The sequence below is a fragment of the Ambystoma mexicanum genome, chromosome 1q (assembly GCF_040938575.1).
Source record: "Ambystoma mexicanum isolate Mex_15411 chromosome 1q, UKY_AmexF1_1, whole genome shotgun sequence".
Classification (NCBI taxonomy): domain Eukaryota; kingdom Metazoa; phylum Chordata; class Amphibia; order Caudata; family Ambystomatidae; genus Ambystoma; species Ambystoma mexicanum.
In genome coordinates this window covers 592,756,065-592,780,601 of record NC_090922.1, presented here as the reverse complement: position 1 = coordinate 592,780,601, position 24,537 = coordinate 592,756,065, and the positions used below count along the sequence as shown (strand labels likewise).

The 24,537-nt window shown below is 54.5% G+C and overlaps 27 non-coding genes across 27 annotated transcripts; all 27 read right to left on the bottom strand.

Moving 5' to 3' along the window:
• Nucleotides 1-210: 210 nt before the first annotated feature.
• On the bottom strand, nt 211-326 carry LOC138564225 (U5 spliceosomal RNA). The gene has a single exon (XR_011300180.1). It is a non-coding gene; the product is annotated as a U5 spliceosomal RNA (small nuclear RNA).
• A 776-nt stretch (nt 327-1,102) lies between these two features.
• LOC138564224 (U5 spliceosomal RNA) lies at nt 1,103-1,218 on the bottom strand. Its single transcript, XR_011300179.1, has one exon. It is a non-coding gene; the product is annotated as a U5 spliceosomal RNA (small nuclear RNA).
• Nucleotides 1,219-2,023: 805 nt separating this feature from the next.
• Nucleotides 2,024-2,139, bottom strand: LOC138564223 (U5 spliceosomal RNA). The gene has a single exon (XR_011300178.1). It is a non-coding gene; the product is annotated as a U5 spliceosomal RNA (small nuclear RNA).
• Nucleotides 2,140-2,915: 776 nt separating this feature from the next.
• LOC138564222 (U5 spliceosomal RNA) lies at nt 2,916-3,031 on the bottom strand. The gene has a single exon (XR_011300177.1). It is a non-coding gene; the product is annotated as a U5 spliceosomal RNA (small nuclear RNA).
• A 776-nt stretch (nt 3,032-3,807) lies between these two features.
• On the bottom strand, nt 3,808-3,923 carry LOC138564221 (U5 spliceosomal RNA). The gene has a single exon (XR_011300176.1). It is a non-coding gene; the product is annotated as a U5 spliceosomal RNA (small nuclear RNA).
• A 776-nt stretch (nt 3,924-4,699) lies between these two features.
• LOC138564220 (U5 spliceosomal RNA) lies at nt 4,700-4,815 on the bottom strand. The gene has a single exon (XR_011300175.1). It is a non-coding gene; the product is annotated as a U5 spliceosomal RNA (small nuclear RNA).
• An 805-nt stretch (nt 4,816-5,620) lies between these two features.
• On the bottom strand, nt 5,621-5,736 carry LOC138564219 (U5 spliceosomal RNA). Its single transcript, XR_011300174.1, has one exon. It is a non-coding gene; the product is annotated as a U5 spliceosomal RNA (small nuclear RNA).
• Nucleotides 5,737-6,506: 770 nt separating this feature from the next.
• LOC138564218 (U5 spliceosomal RNA) lies at nt 6,507-6,622 on the bottom strand. The gene has a single exon (XR_011300173.1). It is a non-coding gene; the product is annotated as a U5 spliceosomal RNA (small nuclear RNA).
• A 776-nt stretch (nt 6,623-7,398) lies between these two features.
• LOC138564217 (U5 spliceosomal RNA) lies at nt 7,399-7,514 on the bottom strand. Its single transcript, XR_011300172.1, has one exon. It is a non-coding gene; the product is annotated as a U5 spliceosomal RNA (small nuclear RNA).
• An 849-nt stretch (nt 7,515-8,363) lies between these two features.
• Nucleotides 8,364-8,479, bottom strand: LOC138564216 (U5 spliceosomal RNA). The gene has a single exon (XR_011300171.1). It is a non-coding gene; the product is annotated as a U5 spliceosomal RNA (small nuclear RNA).
• Nucleotides 8,480-9,255: 776 nt separating this feature from the next.
• Nucleotides 9,256-9,371, bottom strand: LOC138564213 (U5 spliceosomal RNA). The gene has a single exon (XR_011300169.1). It is a non-coding gene; the product is annotated as a U5 spliceosomal RNA (small nuclear RNA).
• Nucleotides 9,372-10,176: 805 nt separating this feature from the next.
• LOC138564212 (U5 spliceosomal RNA) lies at nt 10,177-10,292 on the bottom strand. The gene has a single exon (XR_011300168.1). It is a non-coding gene; the product is annotated as a U5 spliceosomal RNA (small nuclear RNA).
• Nucleotides 10,293-11,068: 776 nt separating this feature from the next.
• LOC138564211 (U5 spliceosomal RNA) lies at nt 11,069-11,184 on the bottom strand. Its single transcript, XR_011300167.1, has one exon. It is a non-coding gene; the product is annotated as a U5 spliceosomal RNA (small nuclear RNA).
• A 776-nt stretch (nt 11,185-11,960) lies between these two features.
• Nucleotides 11,961-12,076, bottom strand: LOC138565188 (U5 spliceosomal RNA). Its single transcript, XR_011301094.1, has one exon. It is a non-coding gene; the product is annotated as a U5 spliceosomal RNA (small nuclear RNA).
• Nucleotides 12,077-12,881: 805 nt separating this feature from the next.
• LOC138564210 (U5 spliceosomal RNA) lies at nt 12,882-12,997 on the bottom strand. The gene has a single exon (XR_011300166.1). It is a non-coding gene; the product is annotated as a U5 spliceosomal RNA (small nuclear RNA).
• A 770-nt stretch (nt 12,998-13,767) lies between these two features.
• Nucleotides 13,768-13,883, bottom strand: LOC138564209 (U5 spliceosomal RNA). The gene has a single exon (XR_011300165.1). It is a non-coding gene; the product is annotated as a U5 spliceosomal RNA (small nuclear RNA).
• Nucleotides 13,884-14,659: 776 nt separating this feature from the next.
• Nucleotides 14,660-14,775, bottom strand: LOC138564208 (U5 spliceosomal RNA). Its single transcript, XR_011300164.1, has one exon. It is a non-coding gene; the product is annotated as a U5 spliceosomal RNA (small nuclear RNA).
• An 805-nt stretch (nt 14,776-15,580) lies between these two features.
• Nucleotides 15,581-15,696, bottom strand: LOC138564207 (U5 spliceosomal RNA). Its single transcript, XR_011300163.1, has one exon. It is a non-coding gene; the product is annotated as a U5 spliceosomal RNA (small nuclear RNA).
• Nucleotides 15,697-16,466: 770 nt separating this feature from the next.
• Nucleotides 16,467-16,582, bottom strand: LOC138564206 (U5 spliceosomal RNA). The gene has a single exon (XR_011300162.1). It is a non-coding gene; the product is annotated as a U5 spliceosomal RNA (small nuclear RNA).
• Nucleotides 16,583-17,358: 776 nt separating this feature from the next.
• LOC138564205 (U5 spliceosomal RNA) lies at nt 17,359-17,474 on the bottom strand. The gene has a single exon (XR_011300161.1). It is a non-coding gene; the product is annotated as a U5 spliceosomal RNA (small nuclear RNA).
• A 776-nt stretch (nt 17,475-18,250) lies between these two features.
• LOC138564204 (U5 spliceosomal RNA) lies at nt 18,251-18,366 on the bottom strand. Its single transcript, XR_011300160.1, has one exon. It is a non-coding gene; the product is annotated as a U5 spliceosomal RNA (small nuclear RNA).
• Nucleotides 18,367-19,142: 776 nt separating this feature from the next.
• On the bottom strand, nt 19,143-19,258 carry LOC138564202 (U5 spliceosomal RNA). Its single transcript, XR_011300158.1, has one exon. It is a non-coding gene; the product is annotated as a U5 spliceosomal RNA (small nuclear RNA).
• A 776-nt stretch (nt 19,259-20,034) lies between these two features.
• On the bottom strand, nt 20,035-20,150 carry LOC138564201 (U5 spliceosomal RNA). Its single transcript, XR_011300157.1, has one exon. It is a non-coding gene; the product is annotated as a U5 spliceosomal RNA (small nuclear RNA).
• An 805-nt stretch (nt 20,151-20,955) lies between these two features.
• On the bottom strand, nt 20,956-21,071 carry LOC138564200 (U5 spliceosomal RNA). The gene has a single exon (XR_011300156.1). It is a non-coding gene; the product is annotated as a U5 spliceosomal RNA (small nuclear RNA).
• A 770-nt stretch (nt 21,072-21,841) lies between these two features.
• LOC138564199 (U5 spliceosomal RNA) lies at nt 21,842-21,957 on the bottom strand. Its single transcript, XR_011300155.1, has one exon. It is a non-coding gene; the product is annotated as a U5 spliceosomal RNA (small nuclear RNA).
• A 776-nt stretch (nt 21,958-22,733) lies between these two features.
• LOC138564197 (U5 spliceosomal RNA) lies at nt 22,734-22,849 on the bottom strand. Its single transcript, XR_011300154.1, has one exon. It is a non-coding gene; the product is annotated as a U5 spliceosomal RNA (small nuclear RNA).
• Nucleotides 22,850-23,625: 776 nt separating this feature from the next.
• LOC138564196 (U5 spliceosomal RNA) lies at nt 23,626-23,741 on the bottom strand. Its single transcript, XR_011300153.1, has one exon. It is a non-coding gene; the product is annotated as a U5 spliceosomal RNA (small nuclear RNA).
• Nucleotides 23,742-24,537: the final 796 nt, after the last annotated feature.

Sequence of the window (24,537 nt, the reverse complement as noted above, 5' to 3'; positions counted from 1 at the left end):
GAGCCAGCCTCTGCTGGCTCACCAGCAGGTGGCGACAGCAGCAAGCATTAGCTAAAGGCTCCCCCCTCTGGCTACCACTGCAAGGCATCAGCCTGGCTGTGCTGCGAGGACCCCTGCAAAGGCTGACTGACAGCTGGGGGGTGCAAGCCAACAGCTGAAAAGCAGGCTTTGCGCTTTCATTTGCTCTGTTTCTTTTTAACCAGCATAGGTAACCCTGCACTTGGCAGGGCTTCAAAAAATTGAGTGAAACTCTTTAATGTTCCTCTCCACGGAAATCTTTAGTAAAAGGCGAAAGATTTATTCGGTTTGAAGAGAAACCAGAGTATGCGCTCTAGTGGCCCCGACTGCGGCCGCAAAAAATGCAACACCTCACTAGCTCAGGGTGACTTAGTGAAGCAGTGCACACGATGACGCTTTTTGAGATGAAGCGAATGGAGAATGCTATCGGGCTCCGAACCCGTGGCAGAATGACTTTATTTGCAAGCAATCCCATCCAAAGTCATGAAACCTGGCAGGGGATTGTGGGTATGCAAATTTCTCCAGACCGCAGGCCATGTGACATTGGCCAAAAGGCAGGCAGAGTCTGCCTTTGCCTGAGGACTCCCCTCGTTTACATAAGGTCTAGGGCTTCTGGGAGGCAGGCGTGAGATTTTCTTTTGGGCCCCAGAGATGGGGCTCCTCCCCCAGGATGTTGAAGAAGCAGCCCGCTCTCTCCTTTCTCAGGACACAGGGATCATTTTCCGCCCTCACCCTGTCTTGCACGGGTGCTGGGCCTCCTGGGCTGCCAGCGGGCAAAGAACGGCGTTTGTCAGGCGTTCGTCAGCCGATCGGGGCCCGGGCCCAAACCCCTGCCCACTGGGGCCATATCCTCCTGGATGCTAGCTTGGAGCCAGCCTCTGCTGGCTCACCAGCAGGTGGCGACAGCAGCAAGCATTAGCTAAAGGCTCCCCCCTCTGGCTACCACTGCAAAGCATCAGCCTGGCTGTGCTGCGAGGACCCCTGCAAAGGCTGACTGACAGCTGGGGGGTGCAAGCCAACAGCTGAAAAGCAGGCTTTGCGCTTTCATTTGCTCTGTTTCTTTTTTTTTTTAACCAGCATAGGTAACCCTGCACTTGGCAGGGCTTCAAAAAATTGAGTGAAACTCTTTAATGTTCCTCTCCACGGAAATCTTTAGTAAAAGGCGAAAGATTTATTCGGTTTGAAGAGAAACCAGAGTATGCGCTCTAGTGGCCCCGACTGCGGCCGCAAAAAATGCAACACCTCACTAGCTCAGGGTGACTTAGTGAAGCAGTGCACACGATGACGCTTTTTGAGATGAAGCGAATGGAGAATGCTATCGGGCTCCGAACCCGTGGCAGAATGACTTTATTTGCAAGCAATCCCATCCAAAGTCATGAAACCTGGCAGGGGATTGTGGGTATGCAAATTTCTCCAGACCGCAGGCCATGTGACATTGGCCAAAAGGCAGGCAGAGTCTGCCTTTGCCTGAGGACTCCCCTCGTTTACATAAGGTCTAGGGCTTCTGGGAGGCAGGCGTGAGATTTTCTTTTGGGCCCCAGAGATGGGGCTCCTCCCCCAGGATGTTGAAAAAGCAGCCCGCTCTCTCCTTTCTCAGGACACAGGGGTCATTTTCCGCCCTCACCCTGTCTTGCACGGGTGCTGGGCCTCCTGGGCTGCCAGGTTCTTTTGCCCGCCAGGGCAAAGCCCGCCGGGCAAAGGACGGCGTTTGTCAGGCGTTCGTCAGCCGATCGGGGCCCGGGCCCAAACCCCTGCCCACTGGGGCCATATCCTCCTGGATGCTAGCTTGGAGCCAGCCTCTGCTGGCTCACCAGCAGGTGGCAACAGCAGCAAGCATTAGCTAAAGGCTCCCCCCTCTGGCTACCACTGCAAGGCATCAGCCTGGCTGTGCTGCGAGGACCCCTGCAAAGGCTGACTGACAGCTGGGGGGTGCAAGCCAACAGCTGAAAAGCAGGCTTTGCGCTTTTATTTGCTCTGTTTCTTTTTTTTTTTAACCAGCATAGGTAACCCTGCACTTGGCAGGGCTTCAAAAAATTGAGTGAAACTCTTTAATGTTCCTCTCCACGGAAATCTTTAGTAAAAGGCGAAAGATTTATTCGGTTTGAAGAGAAACCAGAGTATGCGCTCTAGTGGCCCCGACTGCGGCCGCAAAAAATGCAACACCTCACTAGCTCAGGGTGACTTAGTGAAGCAGTGCACACGATGACGCTTTTTGAGATGAAGCGAATGGAGAATGCTATCGGGCTCCGAACCCGTGGCAGAATGACTTTATTTGCAAGCAATCCCATCCAAAGTCATGAAACCTGGCAGGGGATTGTGGGTATGCAAATTTCTCCAGACCGCAGGCCATGTGACATTGGCCAAAAGGCAGGCAGAGTCTGCCTTTGCCTGAGGACTCCCCTCGTTTACATAAGGTCTAGGGCTTCTGGGAGGCAGGCGTGAGATTTTCTTTTGGGCCCCAGAGATGGGGCTCCTCCCCCAGGATGTTGAAAAAGCAGCCCGCTCTCTCCTTTCTCAGGACACAGGGGTCATTTTCCGCCCTCACCCTGTCTTGCACGGGTGCTGGGCCTCCTGGGCTGCCAGCGGGCAAAGAACGGCGTTTGTCAGGCGTTCGTCAGCCGATCGGGGCCCGGGCCCAAACCCCTGCCCACTGGGGCCATATCCTCCTGGATGCTAGCTTGGAGCCAGCCTCTGCTGGCTCACCAGCAGGTGGCGACAGCAGCAAGCATTAGCTAAAGGCTCCCCCCTCTGGCTACCACTGCAAAGCATCAGCCTGGCTGTGCTGCGAGGACCCCTGCAAAGGCTGACTGACAGCTGGGGGGTGCAAGCCAACAGCTGAAAAGCAGGCTTTGCGCTTTCATTTGCTCTGTTTCTTTTTTTTTTTAACCAGCATAGGTAACCCTGCACTTGGCAGGGCTTCAAAAAATTGAGTGAAACTCTTTAATGTTCCTCTCCACGGAAATCTTTAGTAAAAGGCGAAAGATTTATTCGGTTTGAAGAGAAACCAGAGTATGCGCTCTAGTGGCCCCGACTGCGGCCGCAAAAAATGCAACACCTCACTAGCTCAGGGTGACTTAGTGAAGCAGTGCACACGATGACGCTTTTTGAGATGAAGCGAATGGAGAATGCTATCGGGCTCCGAACCCGTGGCAGAATGACTTTATTTGCAAGCAATCCCATCCAAAGTCATGAAACCTGGCAGGGGATTGTGGGTATGCAAATTTCTCCAGACCGCAGGCCATGTGACATTGGCCAAAAGGCAGGCAGAGTCTGCCTTTGCCTGAGGACTCCCCTCGTTTACATAAGGTCTAGGGCTTCTGGGAGGCAGGCGTGAGATTTTCTTTTGGGCCCCAGAGATGGGGCTCCTCCCCCAGGATGTTGAAAAAGCAGCCCGCTCTCTCCTTTCTCAGGACACAGGGGTCATTTTCCGCCCTCACCCTGTCTTGCACGGGTGCTGGGCCTCCTGGGCTGCCAGCGGGCAAAGAACGGCGTTTGTCAGGCGTTCGTCAGCCGATCGGGGCCCGGGCCCAAACCCCTGCCCACTGGGGCCATATCCTCCTGGATGCTAGCTTGGAGCCAGCCTCTGCTGGCTCACCAGCAGGTGGCGACAGCAGCAAGCATTAGCTAAAGGCTCCCCCCTCTGGCTACCACTGCAAAGCATCAGCCTGGCTGTGCTGCGAGGACCCCTGCAAAGGCTGACTGACAGCTGGGGGGTGCAAGCCAACAGCTGAAAAGCAGGCTTTGCGCTTTCATTTGCTCTGTTTCTTTTTTTTTTTAACCAGCATAGGTAACCCTGCACTTGGCAGGGCTTCAAAAAATTGAGTGAAACTCTTTAATGTTCCTCTCCACGGAAATCTTTAGTAAAAGGCGAAAGATTTATTCGGTTTGAAGAGAAACCAGAGTATGCGCTCTAGTGGCCCCGACTGCGGCCGCAAAAAATGCAACACCTCACTAGCTCAGGGTGACTTAGTGAAGCAGTGCACACGATGACGCTTTTTGAGATGAAGCGAATGGAGAATGCTATCGGGCTCCGAACCCGTGGCAGAATGACTTTATTTGCAAGCAATCCCATCCAAAGTCATGAAACCTGGCAGGGGATTGTGGGTATGCAAATTTCTCCAGACCGCAGGCCATGTGACATTGGCCAAAAGGCAGGCAGAGTCTGCCTTTGCCTGAGGACTCCCCTCGTTTACATAAGGTCTAGGGCTTCTGGGAGGCAGGCGTGAGATTTTCTTTTGGGCCCCAGAGATGGGGCTCCTCCCCCAGGATGTTGAAAAAGCAGCCCGCTCTCTCCTTTCTCAGGACACAGGGGTCATTTTCCGCCCTCACCCTGTCTTGCACGGGTGCTGGGCCTCCTGGGCTGCCAGCGGGCAAAGAACGGCGTTTGTCAGGCGTTCGTCAGCCGATCGGGGCCCGGGCCCAAACCCCTGCCCACTGGGGCCATATCCTCCTGGATGCTAGCTTGGAGCCAGCCTCTGCTGGCTCACCAGCAGGTGGCGACAGCAGCAAGCATTAGCTAAAGGCTCCCCCCTCTGGCTACCACTGCAAAGCATCAGCCTGGCTGTGCTGCGAGGACCCCTGCAAAGGCTGACTGACAGCTGGGGGGTGCAAGCCAACAGCTGAAAAGCAGGCTTTGCGCTTTCATTTGCTCTGTTTCTTTTTTTTTTTAACCAGCATAGGTAACCCTGCACTTGGCAGGGCTTCAAAAAATTGAGTGAAACTCTTTAATGTTCCTCTCCACGGAAATCTTTAGTAAAAGGCGAAAGATTTATTCGGTTTGAAGAGAAACCAGAGTATGCGCTCTAGTGGCCCCGACTGCGGCCGCAAAAAATGCAACACCTCACTAGCTCAGGGTGACTTAGTGAAGCAGTGCACACGATGACGCTTTTTGAGATGAAGCGAATGGAGAATGCTATCGGGCTCCGAACCCGTGGCAGAATGACTTTATTTGCAAGCAATCCCATCCAAAGTCATGAAACCTGGCAGGGGATTGTGGGTATGCAAATTTCTCCAGACCGCAGGCCATGTGACATTGGCCAAAAGGCAGGCAGAGTCTGCCTTTGCCTGAGGACTCCCCTCGTTTACATAAGGTCTAGGGCTTCTGGGAGGCAGGCGTGAGATTTTCTTTTGGGCCCCAGAGATGGGGCTCCTCCCCCAGGATGTTGAAAAAGCAGCCCGCTCTCTCCTTTCTCAGGACACAGGGGTCATTTTCCGCCCTCACCCTGTCTTGCACGGGTGCTGGGCCTCCTGGGCTGCCAGGTTCTTTTGCCCGCCAGGGCAAAGCCCGCCGGGCAAAGGACGGCGTTTGTCAGGCGTTTGTCAGCCGATCGGGGCCCGGGCCCAAACCCCTGCCCACTGGGGCCATATCCTCCTGGATGCTAGCTTGGAGCCAGCCTCTGCTGGCTCACCAGCAGGTGGCGACAGCAGCAAGCATTAGCTAAAGGCTCCCCCCTCTGGCTACCACTGCAAGGCATCAGCCTGGCTGTGCTGCGAGGACCCCTGCAAAGGCTGACTGACAGCTGGGGGGTGCAAGCCAACAGCTGAAAAGCAGGCTTTGCGCTTTCATTTGCTCTGTTTCTTTTTTTTTATAACCAGCATAGGTAACCCTGCACTTGGCAGGGCTTCAAAAAATTGAGTGAAACTCTTTAATGTTCCTCTCCACGGAAATCTTTAGTAAAAGGCGAAAGATTTATTCGGTTTGAAGAGAAACCAGAGTATGCGCTCTAGTGGCCCCGACTGCGGCCGCAAAAAATGCAACACCTCACTAGCTCAGGGTGACTTAGTGAAGCAGTGCACACAATGACGCTTTTTGAGATGAAGCGAATGGAGAATGCTATCGGGCTCCGAACCCGTGGCAGAATGACTTTATTTGCAAGCAATCCCATCCAAAGTCATGAAACCTGGCAGGGGATTGTGGGTATGCAAATTTCTCCAGACCGCAGGCCATGTGACATTGGCCAAAAGGCAGGCAGAGTCTGCCTTTGCCTGAGGACTCCCCTCGTTTACATAAGGTCTAGGGCTTCTGGGAGGCAGGCGTGAGATTTTCTTTTGGGCCCCAGAGATGGGGCTCCTCCCCCAGGATGTTGAAGAAGCAGCCCGCTCTCTCCTTTCTCAGGACACAGGGGTCATTTTCCGCCCTCACCCTGTCTTGCACGGGTGCTGGGCCTCCTGGGCTGCCAGCGGGCAAAGGACGGCGTTTGTCAGGCGTTCGTCAGCCGATCGGGGCCCGGGCCCAAACCCCTGCCCACTGGGGCCATATCCTCCTGGATGCTAGCTTGGAGCCAGCCTCTGCTGGCTCACCAGCAGGTGGCGACAGCAGCAAGCATTAGCTAAAGGCTCCCCCCTCTGGCTACCACTGCAAGGCATCAGCCTGGCTGTGCTGCGAGGACCCCTGCAAAGGCTGACTGACAGCTGGGGGGTGCAAGCCAACAGCTGAAAAGCAGGCTTTGCGCTTTCATTTGCTCTGTTTCTTTTTAACCAGCATAGGTAACCCTGCACTTGGCAGGGCTTCAAAAAATTGAGTGAAACTCTTTAATGTTCCTCTCCACGGAAATCTTTAGTAAAAGGCGAAAGATTTATTCGGTTTGAAGAGAAACCAGAGTATGCGCTCTAGTGGCCCCGACTGCGGCCGCAAAAAATGCAACACCTCACTAGCTCAGGGTGACTTAGTGAAGCAGTGCACACGATGACGCTTTTTGAGATGAAGCGAATGGAGAATGCTATCGGGCTCCGAACCCGTGGCAGAATGACTTTATTTGCAAGCAATCCCATCCAAAGTCATGAAACCTGGCAGGGGATTGTGGGTATGCAAATTTCTCCAGACCGCAGGCCATGTGACATTGGCCAAAAGGCAGGCAGAGTCTGCCTTTGCCTGAGGACTCCCCTCGTTTACATAAGGTCTAGGGCTTCTGGGAGGCAGGCGTGAGATTTTCTTTTGGGCCCCAGAGATGGGGCTCCTCCCCCAGGATGTTGAAGAAGCAGCCCGCTCTCTCCTTTCTCAGGACACAGGGATCATTTTCCGCCCTCACCCTGTCTTGCACGGGTGCTGGGCCTCCTGGGCTGCCAGCGGGCAAAGAACGGCGTTTGTCAGGCGTTCGTCAGCCGATCGGGGCCCGGGCCCAAACCCCTGCCCACTGGGGCCATATCCTCCTGGATGCTAGCTTGGAGCCAGCCTCTGCTGGCTCACCAGCAGGTGGCGACAGCAGCAAGCATTAGCTAAAGGCTCCCCCCTCTGGCTACCACTGCAAAGCATCAGCCTGGCTGTGCTGCGAGGACCCCTGCAAAGGCTGACTGACAGCTGGGGGGTGCAAGCCAACAGCTGAAAAGCAGGCTTTGCGCTTTCATTTGCTCTGTTTCTTTTTTTTTTTAACCAGCATAGGTAACCCTGCACTTGGCAGGGCTTCAAAAAATTGAGTGAAACTCTTTAATGTTCCTCTCCACGGAAATCTTTAGTAAAAGGCGAAAGATTTATTCGGTTTGAAGAGAAACCAGAGTATGCGCTCTAGTGGCCCCGACTGCGGCCGCAAAAAATGCAACACCTCACTAGCTCAGGGTGACTTAGTGAAGCAGTGCACACGATGACGCTTTTTGAGATGAAGCGAATGGAGAATGCTATCGGGCTCCGAACCCGTGGCAGAATGACTTTATTTGCAAGCAATCCCATCCAAAGTCATGAAACCTGGCAGGGGATTGTGGGTATGCAAATTTCTCCAGACCGCAGGCCATGTGACATTGGCCAAAAGGCAGGCAGAGTCTGCCTTTGCCTGAGGACTCCCCTCGTTTACATAAGGTCTAGGGCTTCTGGGAGGCAGGCGTGAGATTTTCTTTTGGGCCCCAGAGATGGGGCTCCTCCCCCAGGATGTTGAAAAAGCAGCCCGCTCTCTCCTTTCTCAGGACACAGGGGTCATTTTCCGCCCTCACCCTGTCTTGCACGGGTGCTGGGCCTCCTGGGCTGCCAGGTTCTTTTGCCCGCCAGGGCAAAGCCCGCCGGGCAAAGGACGGCGTTTGTCAGGCGTTTGTCAGGCGTTTGTCAGGCGTTTGTCAGGCGTTTGTCAGGCGTTTGTCAGGCGATCGGGGCCCGGGCCCAAACCCCTGCCCACTGGGGCCATATCCTCCTGGATGCTAGCTTGGAGCCAGCCTCTGCTGGCTCACCAGCAGGTGGCGACAGCAGCAAGCATTAGCTAAAGGCTCCCCCCTCTGGCTACCACTGCAAGGTATCAGCCTGGCTGTGCTGCGAGGACCCCTGCAAAGGCTGACTGACAGCTGGGGGGTGCAAGCCAACAGCTGAAAAGCAGGCTTTGCGCTTTCATTTGCTCTGTTTCTTTTTTTTTTTAACCAGCATAGGTAACCCTGCACTTGGCAGGGCTTCAAAAAATTGAGTGAAACTCTTTAATGTTCCTCTCCACGGAAATCTTTAGTAAAAGGCGAAAGATTTATTCGGTTTGAAGAGAAACCAGAGTATGCGCTCTAGTGGCCCCGACTGCGGCCGCAAAAAATGCAACACCTCACTAGCTCAGGGTGACTTAGTGAAGCAGTGCACACGATGACGCTTTTTGAGATGAAGCGAATGGAGAATGCTATCGGGCTCCGAACCCGTGGCAGAATGACTTTATTTGCAAGCAATCCCATCCAAAGTCATGAAACCTGGCAGGGGATTGTGGGTATGCAAATTTCTCCAGACCGCAGGCCATGTGACATTGGCCAAAAGGCAGGCAGAGTCTGCCTTTGCCTGAGGACTCCCCTCGTTTACATAAGGTCTAGGGCTTCTGGGAGGCAGGCGTGAGATTTTCTTTTGGGCCCCAGAGATGGGGCTCCTCCCCCAGGATGTTGAAGAAGCAGCCCGCTCTCTCCTTTCTCAGGACACAGGGATCATTTTCCGCCCTCACCCTGTCTTGCACGGGTGCTGGGCCTCCTGGGCTGCCAGCGGGCAAAGAACGGCGTTTGTCAGGCGTTCGTCAGCCGATCGGGGCCCGGGCCCAAACCCCTGCCCACTGGGGCCATATCCTCCTGGATGCTAGCTTGGAGCCAGCCTCTGCTGGCTCACCAGCAGGTGGCGACAGCAGCAAGCATTAGCTAAAGGCTCCCCCCTCTGGCTACCACTGCAAAGCATCAGCCTGGCTGTGCTGCGAGGACCCCTGCAAAGGCTGACTGACAGCTGGGGGGTGCAAGCCAACAGCTGAAAAGCAGGCTTTGCGCTTTCATTTGCTCTGTTTCTTTTTTTTTTTAACCAGCATAGGTAACCCTGCACTTGGCAGGGCTTCAAAAAATTGAGTGAAACTCTTTAATGTTCCTCTCCACGGAAATCTTTAGTAAAAGGCGAAAGATTTATTCGGTTTGAAGAGAAACCAGAGTATGCGCTCTAGTGGCCCCGACTGCGGCCGCAAAAAATGCAACACCTCACTAGCTCAGGGTGACTTAGTGAAGCAGTGCACACGATGACGCTTTTTGAGATGAAGCGAATGGAGAATGCTATCGGGCTCCGAACCCGTGGCAGAATGACTTTATTTGCAAGCAATCCCATCCAAAGTCATGAAACCTGGCAGGGGATTGTGGGTATGCAAATTTCTCCAGACCGCAGGCCATGTGACATTGGCCAAAAGGCAGGCAGAGTCTGCCTTTGCCTGAGGACTCCCCTCGTTTACATAAGGTCTAGGGCTTCTGGGAGGCAGGCGTGAGATTTTCTTTTGGGCCCCAGAGATGGGGCTCCTCCCCCAGGATGTTGAAAAAGCAGCCCGCTCTCTCCTTTCTCAGGACACAGGGGTCATTTTCCGCCCTCACCCTGTCTTGCACGGGTGCTGGGCCTCCTGGGCTGCCAGGTTCTTTTGCCCGCCAGGGCAAAGCCCGCCGGGCAAAGGACGGCGTTTGTCAGGCGTTCGTCAGCCGATCGGGGCCCGGGCCCAAACCCCTGCCCACTGGGGCCATATCCTCCTGGATGCTAGCTTGGAGCCAGCCTCTGCTGGCTCACCAGCAGGTGGCAACAGCAGCAAGCATTAGCTAAAGGCTCCCCCCTCTGGCTACCACTGCAAGGCATCAGCCTGGCTGTGCTGCGAGGACCCCTGCAAAGGCTGACTGACAGCTGGGGGGTGCAAGCCAACAGCTGAAAAGCAGGCTTTGCGCTTTTATTTGCTCTGTTTCTTTTTTTTTTTAACCAGCATAGGTAACCCTGCACTTGGCAGGGCTTCAAAAAATTGAGTGAAACTCTTTAATGTTCCTCTCCACGGAAATCTTTAGTAAAAGGCGAAAGATTTATTCGGTTTGAAGAGAAACCAGAGTATGCGCTCTAGTGGCCCCGACTGCGGCCGCAAAAAATGCAACACCTCACTAGCTCAGGGTGACTTAGTGAAGCAGTGCACACGATGACGCTTTTTGAGATGAAGCGAATGGAGAATGCTATCGGGCTCCGAACCCGTGGCAGAATGACTTTATTTGCAAGCAATCCCATCCAAAGTCATGAAACCTGGCAGGGGATTGTGGGTATGCAAATTTCTCCAGACCGCAGGCCATGTGACATTGGCCAAAAGGCAGGCAGAGTCTGCCTTTGCCTGAGGACTCCCCTCGTTTACATAAGGTCTAGGGCTTCTGGGAGGCAGGCGTGAGATTTTCTTTTGGGCCCCAGAGATGGGGCTCCTCCCCCAGGATGTTGAAAAAGCAGCCCGCTCTCTCCTTTCTCAGGACACAGGGGTCATTTTCCGCCCTCACCCTGTCTTGCACGGGTGCTGGGCCTCCTGGGCTGCCAGCGGGCAAAGAACGGCGTTTGTCAGGCGTTCGTCAGCCGATCGGGGCCCGGGCCCAAACCCCTGCCCACTGGGGCCATATCCTCCTGGATGCTAGCTTGGAGCCAGCCTCTGCTGGCTCACCAGCAGGTGGCGACAGCAGCAAGCATTAGCTAAAGGCTCCCCCCTCTGGCTACCACTGCAAAGCATCAGCCTGGCTGTGCTGCGAGGACCCCTGCAAAGGCTGACTGACAGCTGGGGGGTGCAAGCCAACAGCTGAAAAGCAGGCTTTGCGCTTTCATTTGCTCTGTTTCTTTTTTTTTTTAACCAGCATAGGTAACCCTGCACTTGGCAGGGCTTCAAAAAATTGAGTGAAACTCTTTAATGTTCCTCTCCACGGAAATCTTTAGTAAAAGGCGAAAGATTTATTCGGTTTGAAGAGAAACCAGAGTATGCGCTCTAGTGGCCCCGACTGCGGCCGCAAAAAATGCAACACCTCACTAGCTCAGGGTGACTTAGTGAAGCAGTGCACACGATGACGCTTTTTGAGATGAAGCGAATGGAGAATGCTATCGGGCTCCGAACCCGTGGCAGAATGACTTTATTTGCAAGCAATCCCATCCAAAGTCATGAAACCTGGCAGGGGATTGTGGGTATGCAAATTTCTCCAGACCGCAGGCCATGTGACATTGGCCAAAAGGCAGGCAGAGTCTGCCTTTGCCTGAGGACTCCCCTCGTTTACATAAGGTCTAGGGCTTCTGGGAGGCAGGCGTGAGATTTTCTTTTGGGCCCCAGAGATGGGGCTCCTCCCCCAGGATGTTGAAAAAGCAGCCCGCTCTCTCCTTTCTCAGGACACAGGGGTCATTTTCCGCCCTCACCCTGTCTTGCACGGGTGCTGGGCCTCCTGGGCTGCCAGCGGGCAAAGAACGGCGTTTGTCAGGCGTTCGTCAGCCGATCGGGGCCCGGGCCCAAACCCCTGCCCACTGGGGCCATATCCTCCTGGATGCTAGCTTGGAGCCAGCCTCTGCTGGCTCACCAGCAGGTGGCGACAGCAGCAAGCATTAGCTAAAGGCTCCCCCCTCTGGCTACCACTGCAAAGCATCAGCCTGGCTGTGCTGCGAGGACCCCTGCAAAGGCTGACTGACAGCTGGGGGGTGCAAGCCAACAGCTGAAAAGCAGGCTTTGCGCTTTCATTTGCTCTGTTTCTTTTTTTTTTTAACCAGCATAGGTAACCCTGCACTTGGCAGGGCTTCAAAAAATTGAGTGAAACTCTTTAATGTTCCTCTCCACGGAAATCTTTAGTAAAAGGCGAAATATTTATTCGGTTTGAAGAGAAACCAGAGTATGCGCTCTAGTGGCCCCGACTGCGGCCGCAAAAAATGCAACACCTCACTAGCTCAGGGTGACTTAGTGAAGCAGTGCACACGATGACGCTTTTTGAGATGAAGCGAATGGAGAATGCTATCGGGCTCCGAACCCGTGGCAGAATGACTTTATTTGCAAGCAATCCCATCCAAAGTCATGAAACCTGGCAGGGGATTGTGGGTATGCAAATTTCTCCAGACCGCAGGCCATGTGACATTGGCCAAAAGGCAGGCAGAGTCTGCCTTTGCCTGAGGACTCCCCTCGTTTACATAAGGTATAGGGCTTCTGGGAGGCAGGCGTGAGATTTTCTTTTGGGCCCCAGAGATGGGGCTCCTCCCCCAGGATGTTGAAAAAGCAGCCCGCTCTCTCCTTTCTCAGGACACAGGGGTCATTTTCCGCCCTCACCCTGTCTTGCACGGGTGCTGGGCCTCCTGGGCTGCCAGGTTCTTTTGCCCGCCAGGGCAAAGCCCGCCGGGCAAAGGACGGCGTTTGTCAGGCGTTTGTCAGCCGATCGGGGCCCGGGCCCAAACCCCTGCCCACTGGGGCCATATCCTCCTGGATGCTAGCTTGGAGCCAGCCTCTGCTGGCTCACCAGCAGGTGGCGACAGCAGCAAGCATTAGCTAAAGGCTCCCCCCTCTGGCTACCACTGCAAGGCATCAGCCTGGCTGTGCTGCGAGGACCCCTGCAAAGGCTGACTGACAGCTGGGGGGTGCAAGCCAACAGCTGAAAAGCAGGCTTTGCGCTTTCATTTGCTCTGTTTCTTTTTTTTTATAACCAGCATAGGTAACCCTGCACTTGGCAGGGCTTCAAAAAATTGAGTGAAACTCTTTAATGTTCCTCTCCACGGAAATCTTTAGTAAAAGGCGAAAGATTTATTCGGTTTGAAGAGAAACCAGAGTATGCGCTCTAGTGGCCCCGACTGCGGCCGCAAAAAATGCAACACCTCACTAGCTCAGGGTGACTTAGTGAAGCAGTGCACACAATGACGCTTTTTGAGATGAAGCGAATGGAGAATGCTATCGGGCTCCGAACCCGTGGCAGAATGACTTTATTTGCAAGCAATCCCATCCAAAGTCATGAAACCTGGCAGGGGATTGTGGGTATGCAAATTTCTCCAGACCGCAGGCCATGTGACATTGGCCAAAAGGCAGGCAGAGTCTGCCTTTGCCTGAGGACTCCCCTCGTTTACATAAGGTCTAGGGCTTCTGGGAGGCAGGCGTGAGATTTTCTTTTGGGCCCCAGAGATGGGGCTCCTCCCCCAGGATGTTGAAGAAGCAGCCCGCTCTCTCCTTTCTCAGGACACAGGGGTCATTTTCCGCCCTCACCCTGTCTTGCACGGGTGCTGGGCCTCCTGGGCTGCCAGCGGGCAAAGGACGGCGTTTGTCAGGCGTTCGTCAGCCGATCGGGGCCCGGGCCCAAACCCCTGCCCACTGGGGCCATATCCTCCTGGATGCTAGCTTGGAGCCAGCCTCTGCTGGCTCACCAGCAGGTGGCGACAGCAGCAAGCATTAGCTAAAGGCTCCCCCCTCTGGCTACCACTGCAAGGCATCAGCCTGGCTGTGCTGCGAGGACCCCTGCAAAGGCTGACTGACAGCTGGGGGGTGCAAGCCAACAGCTGAAAAGCAGGCTTTGCGCTTTCATTTGCTCTGTTTCTTTTTAACCAGCATAGGTAACCCTGCACTTGGCAGGGCTTCAAAAAATTGAGTGAAACTCTTTAATGTTCCTCTCCACGGAAATCTTTAGTAAAAGGCGAAAGATTTATTCGGTTTGAAGAGAAACCAGAGTATGCGCTCTAGTGGCCCCGACTGCGGCCGCAAAAAATGCAACACCTCACTAGCTCAGGGTGACTTAGTGAAGCAGTGCACACGATGACGCTTTTTGAGATGAAGCGAATGGAGAATGCTATCGGGCTCCGAACCCGTGGCAGAATGACTTTATTTGCAAGCAATCCCATCCAAAGTCATGAAACCTGGCAGGGGATTGTGGGTATGCAAATTTCTCCAGACCGCAGGCCATGTGACATTGGCCAAAAGGCAGGCAGAGTCTGCCTTTGCCTGAGGACTCCCCTCGTTTACATAAGGTCTAGGGCTTCTGGGAGGCAGGCGTGAGATTTTCTTTTGGGCCCCAGAGATGGGGCTCCTCCCCCAGGATGTTGAAGAAGCAGCCCGCTCTCTCCTTTCTCAGGACACAGGGATCATTTTCCGCCCTCACCCTGTCTTGCACGGGTGCTGGGCCTCCTGGGCTGCCAGCGGGCAAAGAACGGCGTTTGTCAGGCGTTCGTCAGCCGATCGGGGCCCGGGCCCAAACCCCTGCCCACTGGGGCCATATCCTCCTGGATGCTAGCTTGGAGCCAGCCTCTGCTGGCTCACCAGCAGGTGGCGACAGCAGCAAGCATTAGCTAAAGGCTCCCCCCTCTGGCTACCACTGCAAAGCATCAGCCTGGCTGTGCTGCGAGGACCCCTGCAAAGGCTGACTGACAGCTGGGGGGTGCAAGCCAACAGCTGAAAAGCAGGCTTTGCGCTTTCATTTGCTCTGTTTCTTTTTTTTTTTAACCAGCATAGGTAACCCTGCACTTGGCAGGGCTTCAAAAAATTGAGTGAAACTCTTTAATGTTCCTCTCCACGGAAATCTTTAGTAAAAGGCGAAAGATTTATTCGGTTTGAAGAGAAACCAGAGTATGCGCTCTAGTGGCCCCGACTGCGGCCGCAAAAAATGCAACACCTCACTAGCTCAGGGTGACTTAGTGAAGCAGTGCACACGATGACGCTTTTTGAGATGAAGCGAATGGAGAATGCTATCGGGCTCCGAACCCGTGGCAGAATGACTTTATTTGCAAGCAATCCCATCCAAAGTCATGAAACCTGGCAGGGGATTGTGGGTATGCAAATTTCTCCAGACCGCAGGCCATGTGACATTGGCCAAAAGGCAGGCAGAGTCTGCCTTTGCCTGAGGACTCCCCTCGTTTACATAAGGTCTAGGGCTTCTGGGAGGCAGGCGTGAGATTTTCTTTTGGGCCCCAGAGATGGGGCTCCTCCCCCAGGATGTTGAAAAAGCAGCCCGCTCTCTCCTTTCTCAGGACACAGGGGTCATTTTCCGCCCTCACCCTGTCTTGCACGGGTGCTGGGCCTCCTGGGCTGCCAGGTTCTTTTGCCCGCCAGGGCAAAGCCCGCCGGGCAAAGGACGGCGTTTGTCAGGCGTTTGTCAGGCGATCGGGGCCCGGGCCCAAACCCCTGCCCACTGGGGCCATATCCTCCTGGATGCTAGCTTGGAGCCAGCTTCTGCTGGCTCACCAGCAGGTGGCGACAGCAGCAAGCATTAGCTAAAGGCTCCCCCCTCTGGCTACCACTGCAAGGCATCAGCCTGGCTGTGCTGCGAGGACCCCTGCAAAGGCTGACTGACAGCTGGGGGGTGCAAGCCAACAGCTGAAAAGCAGGCTTTGCGCTTTCATTTGCTCTGTTTCTTTTTTTTTATAACCAGCATAGGTAACCCTGCACTTGGCAGGGCTTCAAAAAATTGAGTGAAACTCTTTAATGTTCCTCTCCACGGAAATCTTTAGTAAAAGGCGAAAGATTTATTCGGTTTGAAGAGAAACCAGAGTATGCGCTCTAGTGGCCCCGACTGCGGCCGCAAAAAATGCAACACCTCACTAGCTCAGGGTGACTTAGTGAAGCAGTGCACACAATGACGCTTTTTGAGATGAAGCGAATGGAGAATGCTATCGGGCTCCGAACCCGTGGCAGAATGACTTTATTTGCAAGCAATCCCATCCAAAGTCATGAAACCTGGCAGGGGATTGTGGGTATGCAAATTTCTCCAGACCGCAGGCCATGTGACATTGGCCAAAAGGCAGGCAGAGTCTGCCTTTGCCTGAGGACTCCCCTCGTTTACATAAGGTCTAGGGCTTCTGGGAGGCAGGCGTGAGATTTTCTTTTGGGCCCCAGAGATGGGGCTCCTCCCCCAGGATGTTGAAGAAGCAGCCCGCTCTCTCCTTTCTCAGGACACAGGGGTCATTTTCCGCCCTCACCCTGTCTTGCACGGGTGCTGGGCCTCCTGGGCTGCCAGCGGGCAAAGGACGGCGTTTGTCAGGCGTTCGTCAGCCGATCGGGGCCCGGGCCCAAACCCCTGCCCACTGGGGCCATATCCTCCTGGATGCTAGCTTGGAGCCAGCCTCTGCTGGCTCACCAGCAGGTGGCGACAGCAGCAAGCATTAGCTAAAGGCTCCCCCCTCTGGCTACCACTGCAAGGCATCAGCCTGGCTGTGCTGCGAGGACCCCTGCAAAGGCTGACTGACAGCTGGGGGGTGCAAGCCAACAGCTGAAAAGCAGGCTTTGCGCTTTCATTTGCTCTGTTTCTTTTTAACCAGCATAGGTAACCCTGCACTTGGCAGGGCTTCAAAAAATTGAGTGAAACTCTTTAATGTTCCTCTCCACGGAAATCTTTAGTAAAAGGCGAAAGATTTATTCGGTTTGAAGAGAAACCAGAGTATGCGCTCTAGTGGCCCCGACTGCGGCCGCAAAAAATGCAACACCTCACTAGCTCAGGGTGACTTAGTGAAGCAGTGCACACGATGACGCTTTTTGAGATGAAGCGAATGGAGAATGCTATCGGGCTCCGAACCCGTGGCAGAATGACTTTATTTGCAAGCAATCCCATCCAAAGTCATGAAACCTGGCAGGGGATTGTGGGTATGCAAATTTCTCCAGACCGCAGGCCATGTGACATTGGCCAAAAGGCAGGCAGAGTCTGCCTTTGCCTGAGGACTCCCCTCGTTTACATAAGGTCTAGGGCTTCTGGGAGGCAGGCGTGAGATTTTCTTTTGGGCCCCAGAGATGGGGCTCCTCCCCCAGGATGTTGAAGAAGCAGCCCGCTCTCTCCTTTCTCAGGACACAGGGATCATTTTCCGCCCTCACCCTGTCTTGCACGGGTGCTGGGCCTCCTGGGCTGCCAGCGGGCAAAGAACGGCGTTTGTCAGGCGTTCGTCAGCCGATCGGGGCCCGGGCCCAAACCCCTGCCCACTGGGGCCATATCCTCCTGGATGCTAGCTTGGAGCCAGCCTCTGCTGGCTCACCAGCAGGTGGCGACAGCAGCAAGCATTAGCTAAAGGCTCCCCCCTCTGGCTACCACTGCAAGGCATCAGCCTGGCTGTGCTGCGAGGACCCCTGCAAAGGCTGACTGACAGCTGGGGGGTGCAAGCCAACAGCTGAAAAGCAGGCTTTGCGCTTTTATTTGCTCTGTTTCTTTTTTTTTTTAACCAGCATAGGTAACCCTGCACTTGGCAGGGCTTCAAAAAATTGAGTGAAACTCTTTAATGTTCCTCTCCACGGAAATCTTTAGTAAAAGGCGAAAGATTTATTCGGTTTGAAGAGAAACCAGAGTATGCGCTCTAGTGGCCCCGACTGCGGCCGCAAAAAATGCAACACCTCACTAGCTCAGGGTGACTTAGTGAAGCAGTGCACACGATGACGCTTTTTGAGATGAAGCGAATGGAGAATGCTATCGGGCTCCGAACCCGTGGCAGAATGACTTTATTTGCAAGCAATCCCATCCAAAGTCATGAAACCTGGCAGGGGATTGTGGGTATGCAAATTTCTCCAGACCGCAGGCCATGTGACATTGGCCAAAAGGCAGGCAGAGTCTGCCTTTGCCTGAGGACTCCCCTCGTTTACATAAGGTCTAGGGCTTCTGGGAGGCAGGCGTGAGATTTTCTTTTGGGCCCCAGAGATGGGGCTCCTCCCCCAGGATGTTGAAAAAGCAGCCCGCTCTCTCCTTTCTCAGGACACAGGGGTCATTTTCCGCCCTCACCCTGTCTTGCACGGGTGCTGGGCCTCCTGGGCTGCCAGCGGGCAAAGAACGGCGTTTGTCAGGCGTTCGTCAGCCGATCGGGGCCCGGGCCCAAACCCCTGCCCACTGGGGCCATATCCTCCTGGATGCTAGCTTGGAGCCAGCCTCTGCTGGCTCACCAGCAGGTGGCGACAGCAGCAAGCATTAGCTAAAGGCTCCCCCCTCTGGCTACCACTGCAAAGCATCAGCCTGGCTGTGCTGCGAGGACCCCTGCAAAGGCTGACTGACAGCTGGGGGGTGCAAGCCAACAGCTGAAAAGCAGGCTTTGCGCTTTCATTTGCTCTGTTTCTTTTTTTTTTTAACCAGCATAGGTAACCCTGCACTTGGCAGGGCTTCAAAAAATTGAGTGAAACTCTTTAATGTTCCTCTCCACGGAAATCTTTAGTAAAAGGCGAAAGATTTATTCGGTTTGAAGAGAAACCAGAGTATGCGCTCTAGTGGCCCCGACTGCGGCCGCAAAAAATGCAACACCTCACTAGCTCAGGGTGACTTAGTGAAGCAGTGCACACGATGACGCTTTTTGAGATGAAGCGAATGGAGAATGCTATCGGGCTCCGAACCCGTGGCAGAATGACTTTATTTGCAAGCAATCCCATCCAAAGTCATGAAACCTGGCAGGGGATTGTGGGTATGCAAATTTCTCCAGACCGCAGGCCATGTGACATTGGCCAAAAGGCAGGCAGAGTCTGCCTTTGCCTGAGGACTCCCCTCGTTTACATAAGGTCTAGGGCTTCTGGGAGGCAGGCGTGAGATTTTCTTTTGGGCCCCAGAGATGGGGCTCCTCCCCCAGGATGTTGAAAAAGCAGCCCGCTCTCTCCTTTCTCAGGACACAGGGGTCATTTTCCGCCCTCACCCTGTCTTGCACGGGTGCTGGGCCTCCTGGGCTGCCAGCGGGCAAAGAACGGCGTTTGTCAGGCGTTCGTCAGCCGATCGGGGCCCGGGCCCAAACCCCTGCCCACTGGGGCCATATCCTCCTGGATGCTAGCTTGGAGCCAGCCTCTGCTGGCTCACCAGCAGGTGGCGACAGCAGCAAGCATTAGCTAAAGGCTCCCCCCTCTGGCTACCACTGCAAAGCATCAGCCTGGCTGTGCTGCGAGGACCCCTGCAAAGGCTGACTGACAGCTGGGGGGTGCAAGCCAACAGCTGAAAAGCAGGCTTTGCGCTTTCATTTGCTCTGTTTCTTTTTTTTTTTAACCAGCATAGGTAACCCTGCACTTGGCAGGGCTTCAAAAAATTGAGTGAAACTCTTTAATGTTCCTCTCCACGGAAATCTTTAGTAAAAGGCGAAAGATTTATTCGGTTTGAAGAGAAACCAGAGTATGCGCTCTAGTGGCCCCGACTGCGGCCGCAAAAAATGCAACACCTCACTAGCTCAGGGTGACTTAGTGAAGCAGTGCACACGATGACGCTTTTTGAGATGAAGCGAATGGAGAATGCTATCGGGCTCCGAACCCGTGGCAGAATGACTTTATTTGCAAGCAATCCCATCCAAAGTCATGAAACCTGGCAGGGGATTGTGGGTATGCAAATTTCTCCAGACCGCAGGCCATGTGACATTGGCCAAAAGGCAGGCAGAGTCTGCCTTTGCCTGAGGACTCCCCTCGTTTACATAAGGTCTAGGGCTTCTGGGAGGCAGGCGTGAGATTTTCTTTTGGGCCCCAGAGATGGGGCTCCTCCCCCAGGATGTTGAAAAAGCAGCCCGCTCTCTCCTTTCTCAGGACACAGGGGTCATTTTCCGCCCTCACCCTGTCTTGCACGGGTGCTGGGCCTCCTGGGCTGCCAGCGGGCAAAGAACGGCGTTTGTCAGGCGTTCGTCAGCCGATCGGGGCCCGGGCCCAAACCCCTGCCCACTGGGGCCATATCCTCCTGGATGCTAGCTTGGAGCCAGCCTCTGCTGGCTCACCAGCAGGTGGCGACAGCAGCAAGCATTAGCTAAAGGCTCCCCCCTCTGGCTACCACTGCAAAGCATCAGCCTGGCTGTGCTGCGAGGACCCCTGCAAAGGCTGACTGACAGCTGGGGGGTGCAAGCCAACAGCTGAAAAGCAGGCTTTGCGCTTTCATTTGCTCTGTTTCTTTTTTTTTTTAACCAGCATAGGTAACCCTGCACTTGGCAGGGCTTCAAAAAATTGAGTGAAACTCTTTAATGTTCCTCTCCACGGAAATCTTTAGTAAAAGGCGAAAGATTTATTCGGTTTGAAGAGAAACCAGAGTATGCGCTCTAGTGGCCCCGACTGCGGCCGCAAAAAATGCAACACCTCACTAGCTCAGGGTGACTTAGTGAAGCAGTGCACACGATGACGCTTTTTGAGATGAAGCGAATGGAGAATGCTATCGGGCTCCGAACCCGTGGCAGAATGACTTTATTTGCAAGCAATCCCATCCAAAGTCATGAAACCTGGCAGGGGATTGTGGGTATGCAAATTTCTCCAGACCGCAGGCCATGTGACATTGGCCAAAAGGCAGGCAGAGTCTGCCTTTGCCTGAGGACTCCCCTCGTTTACATAAGGTCTAGGGCTTCTGGGAGGCAGGCGTGAGATTTTCTTTTGGGCCCCAGAGATGGGGCTCCTCCCCCAGGATGTTGAAAAAGCAGCCCGCTCTCTCCTTTCTCAGGACACAGGGGTCATTTTCCGCCCTCACCCTGTCTTGCACGGGTGCTGGGCCTCCTGGGCTGCCAGGTTCTTTTGCCCGCCAGGGCAAAGCCCGCCGGGCAAAGGACGGCGTTTGTCAGGCGTTTGTCAGCCGATCGGGGCCCGGGCCCAAACCCCTGCCCACTGGGGCCATATCCTCCTGGATGCTAGCTTGGAGCCAGCCTCTGCTGGCTCACCAGCAGGTGGCGACAGCAGCAAGCATTAGCTAAAGGCTCCCCCCTCTGGCTACCACTGCAAGGCATCAGCCTGGCTGTGCTGCGAGGACCCCTGCAAAGGCTGACTGACAGCTGGGGGGTGCAAGCCAACAGCTGAAAAGCAGGCTTTGCGCTTTCATTTGCTCTGTTTCTTTTTTTTTATAACCAGCATAGGTAACCCTGCACTTGGCAGGGCTTCAAAAAATTGAGTGAAACTCTTTAATGTTCCTCTCCACGGAAATCTTTAGTAAAAGGCGAAAGATTTATTCGGTTTGAAGAGAAACCAGAGTATGCGCTCTAGTGGCCCCGACTGCGGCCGCAAAAAATGCAACACCTCACTAGCTCAGGGTGACTTAGTGAAGCAGTGCACACAATGACGCTTTTTGAGATGAAGCGAATGGAGAATGCTATCGGGCTCCGAACCCGTGGCAGAATGACTTTATTTGCAAGCAATCCCATCCAAAGTCATGAAACCTGGCAGGGGATTGTGGGTATGCAAATTTCTCCAGACCGCAGGCCATGTGACATTGGCCAAAAGGCAGGCAGAGTCTGCCTTTGCCTGAGGACTCCCCTCGTTTACATAAGGTCTAGGGCTTCTGGGAGGCAGGCGTGAGATTTTCTTTTGGGCCCCAGAGATGGGGCTCCTCCCCCAGGATGTTGAAGAAGCAGCCCGCTCTCTCCTTTCTCAGGACACAGGGGTCATTTTCCGCCCTCACCCTGTCTTGCACGGGTGCTGGGCCTCCTGGGCTGCCAGCGGGCAAAGGACGGCGTTTGTCAGGCGTTCGTCAGCCGATCGGGGCCCGGGCCCAAACCCCTGCCCACTGGGGCCATATCCTCCTGGATGCTAGCTTGGAGCCAGCCTCTGCTGGCTCACCAGCAGGTGGCGACAGCAGCAAGCATTAGCTAAAGGCTCCCCCCTCTGGCTACCACTGCAAGGCATCAGCCTGGCTGTGCTGCGAGGACCCCTGCAAAGGCTGACTGACAGCTGGGGGGTGCAAGCCAACAGCTGAAAAGCAGGCTTTGCGCTTTCATTTGCTCTGTTTCTTTTTAACCAGCATAGGTAACCCTGCACTTGGCAGGGCTTCAAAAAATTGAGTGAAACTCTTTAATGTTCCTCTCCACGGAAATCTTTAGTAAAAGGCGAAAGATTTATTCGGTTTGAAGAGAAACCAGAGTATGCGCTCTAGTGGCCCCGACTGCGGCCGCAAAAAATGCAACACCTCACTAGCTCAGGGTGACTTAGTGAAGCAGTGCACACGATGACGCTTTTTGAGATGAAGCGAATGGAGAATGCTATCGGGCTCCGAACCCGTGGCAGAATGACTTTATTTGCAAGCAATCCCATCCAAAGTCATGAAACCTGGCAGGGGATTGTGGGTATGCAAATTTCTCCAGACCGCAGGCCATGTGACATTGGCCAAAAGGCAGGCAGAGTCTGCCTTTGCCTGAGGACTCCCCTCGTTTACATAAGGTCTAGGGCTTCTGGGAGGCAGGCGTGAGATTTTCTTTTGGGCCCCAGAGATGGGGCTCCTCCCCCAGGATGTTGAAGAAGCAGCCCGCTCTCTCCTTTCTCAGGACACAGGGATCATTTTCCGCCCTCACCCTGTCTTGCACGGGTGCTGGGCCTCCTGGGCTGCCAGCGGGCAAAGAACGGCGTTTGTCAGGCGTTCGTCAGCCGATCGGGGCCCGGGCCCAAACCCCTGCCCACTGGGGCCATATCCTCCTGGATGCTAGCTTGGAGCCAGCCTCTGCTGGCTCACCAGCAGGTGGCGACAGCAGCAAGCATTAGCTAAAGGCTCCCCCCTCTGGCTACCACTGCAAAGCATCAGCCTGGCTGTGCTGCGAGGACCCCTGCAAAGGCTGACTGACAGCTGGGGGGTGCAAGCCAACAGCTGAAAAGCAGGCTTTGCGCTTTCATTTGCTCTGTTTCTTTTTTTTTTTAACCAGCATAGGTAACCCTGCACTTGGCAGGGCTTCAAAAAATTGAGTGAAACTCTTTAATGTTCCTCTCCACGGAAATCTTTAGTAAAAGGCGAAAGATTTATTCGGTTTGAAGAGAAACCAGAGTATGCGCTCTAGTGGCCCCGACTGCGGCCGCAAAAAATGCAACACCTCACTAGCTCAGGGTGACTTAGTGAAGCAGTGCACACGATGACGCTTTTTGAGATGAAGCGAATGGAGAATGCTATCGGGCTCCGAACCCGTGGCAGAATGACTTTATTTGCAAGCAATCCCATCCAAAGTCATGAAACCTGGCAGGGGATTGTGGGTATGCAAATTTCTCCAGACCGCAGGCCATGTGACATTGGCCAAAAGGCAGGCAGAGTCTGCCTTTGCCTGAGGACTCCCCTCGTTTACATAAGGTCTAGGGCTTCTGGGAGGCAGGCGTGAGATTTTCTTTTGGGCCCCAGAGATGGGGCTCCTCCCCCAGGATGTTGAAAAAGCAGCCCGCTCTCTCCTTTCTCAGGACACAGGGGTCATTTTCCGCCCTCACCCTGTCTTGCACGGGTGCTGGGCCTCCTGGGCTGCCAGCGGGCAAAGAACGGCGTTTGTCAGGCGTTCGTCAGCCGATCGGGGCCCGGGCCCAAACCCCTGCCCACTGGGGCCATATCCTCCTGGATGCTAGCTTGGAGCCAGCCTCTGCTGGCTCACCAGCAGGTGGCGACAGCAGCAAGCATTAGCTAAAGGCTCCCCCCTCTGGCTACCACTGCAAAGCATCAGCCTGGCTGTGCTGCGAGGACCCCTGCAAAGGCTGACTGACAGCTGGGGGGTGCAAGCCAACAGCTGAAAAGCAGGCTTTGCGCTTTCATTTGCTCTGTTTCTTTTTTTTTTTAACCAGCATAGGTAACCCTGCACTTGGCAGGGCTTCAAAAAATTGAGTGAAACTCTTTAATGTTCCTCTCCACGGAAATCTTTAGTAAAAGGCGAAAGATTTATTCGGTTTGAAGAGAAACCAGAGTATGCGCTCTAGTGGCCCCGACTGCGGCCGCAAAAAATGCAACACCTCACTAGCTCAGGGTGACTTAGTGAAGCAGTGCACACGATGACGCTTTTTGAGATGAAGCGAATGGAGAATGCTATCGGGCTCCGAACCCGTGGCAGAATGACTTTATTTGCAAGCAATCCCATCCAAAGTCATGAAACCTGGCAGGGGATTGTGGGTATGCAAATTTCTCCAGACCGCAGGCCATGTGACATTGGCCAAAAGGCAGGCAGAGTCTGCCTTTGCCTGAGGACTCCCCTCGTTTACATAAGGTCTAGGGCTTCTGGGAGGCAGGCGTGAGATTTTCTTTTGGGCCCCAGAGATGGGGCTCCTCCCCCAGGATGTTGAAAAAGCAGCCCGCTCTCTCCTTTCTCAGGACACAGGGGTCATTTTCCGCCCTCACCCTGTCTTGCACGGGTGCTGGGCCTCCTGGGCTGCCAGGTTCTTTTGCCCGCCAGGGCAAAGCCCGCCGGGCAAAGGACGGCGTTTGTCAGGCGTTTGTCAGCCGATCGGGGCCCGGGCCCAAACCCCTGCCCACTGGGGCCATATCCTCCTGGATGCTAGCTTGGAGCCAGCCTCTGCTGGCTCACCAGCAGGTGGCGACAGCAGCAAGCATTAGCTAAAGGCTCCCCCCTCTGGCTACCACTGCAAGGCATCAGCCTGGCTGTGCTGCGAGGACCCCTGCAAAGGCTGACTGACAGCTGGGGGGTGCAAGCCAACAGCTGAAAAGCAGGCTTTGCGCTTTCATTTGCTCTGTTTCTTTTTTTTTATAACC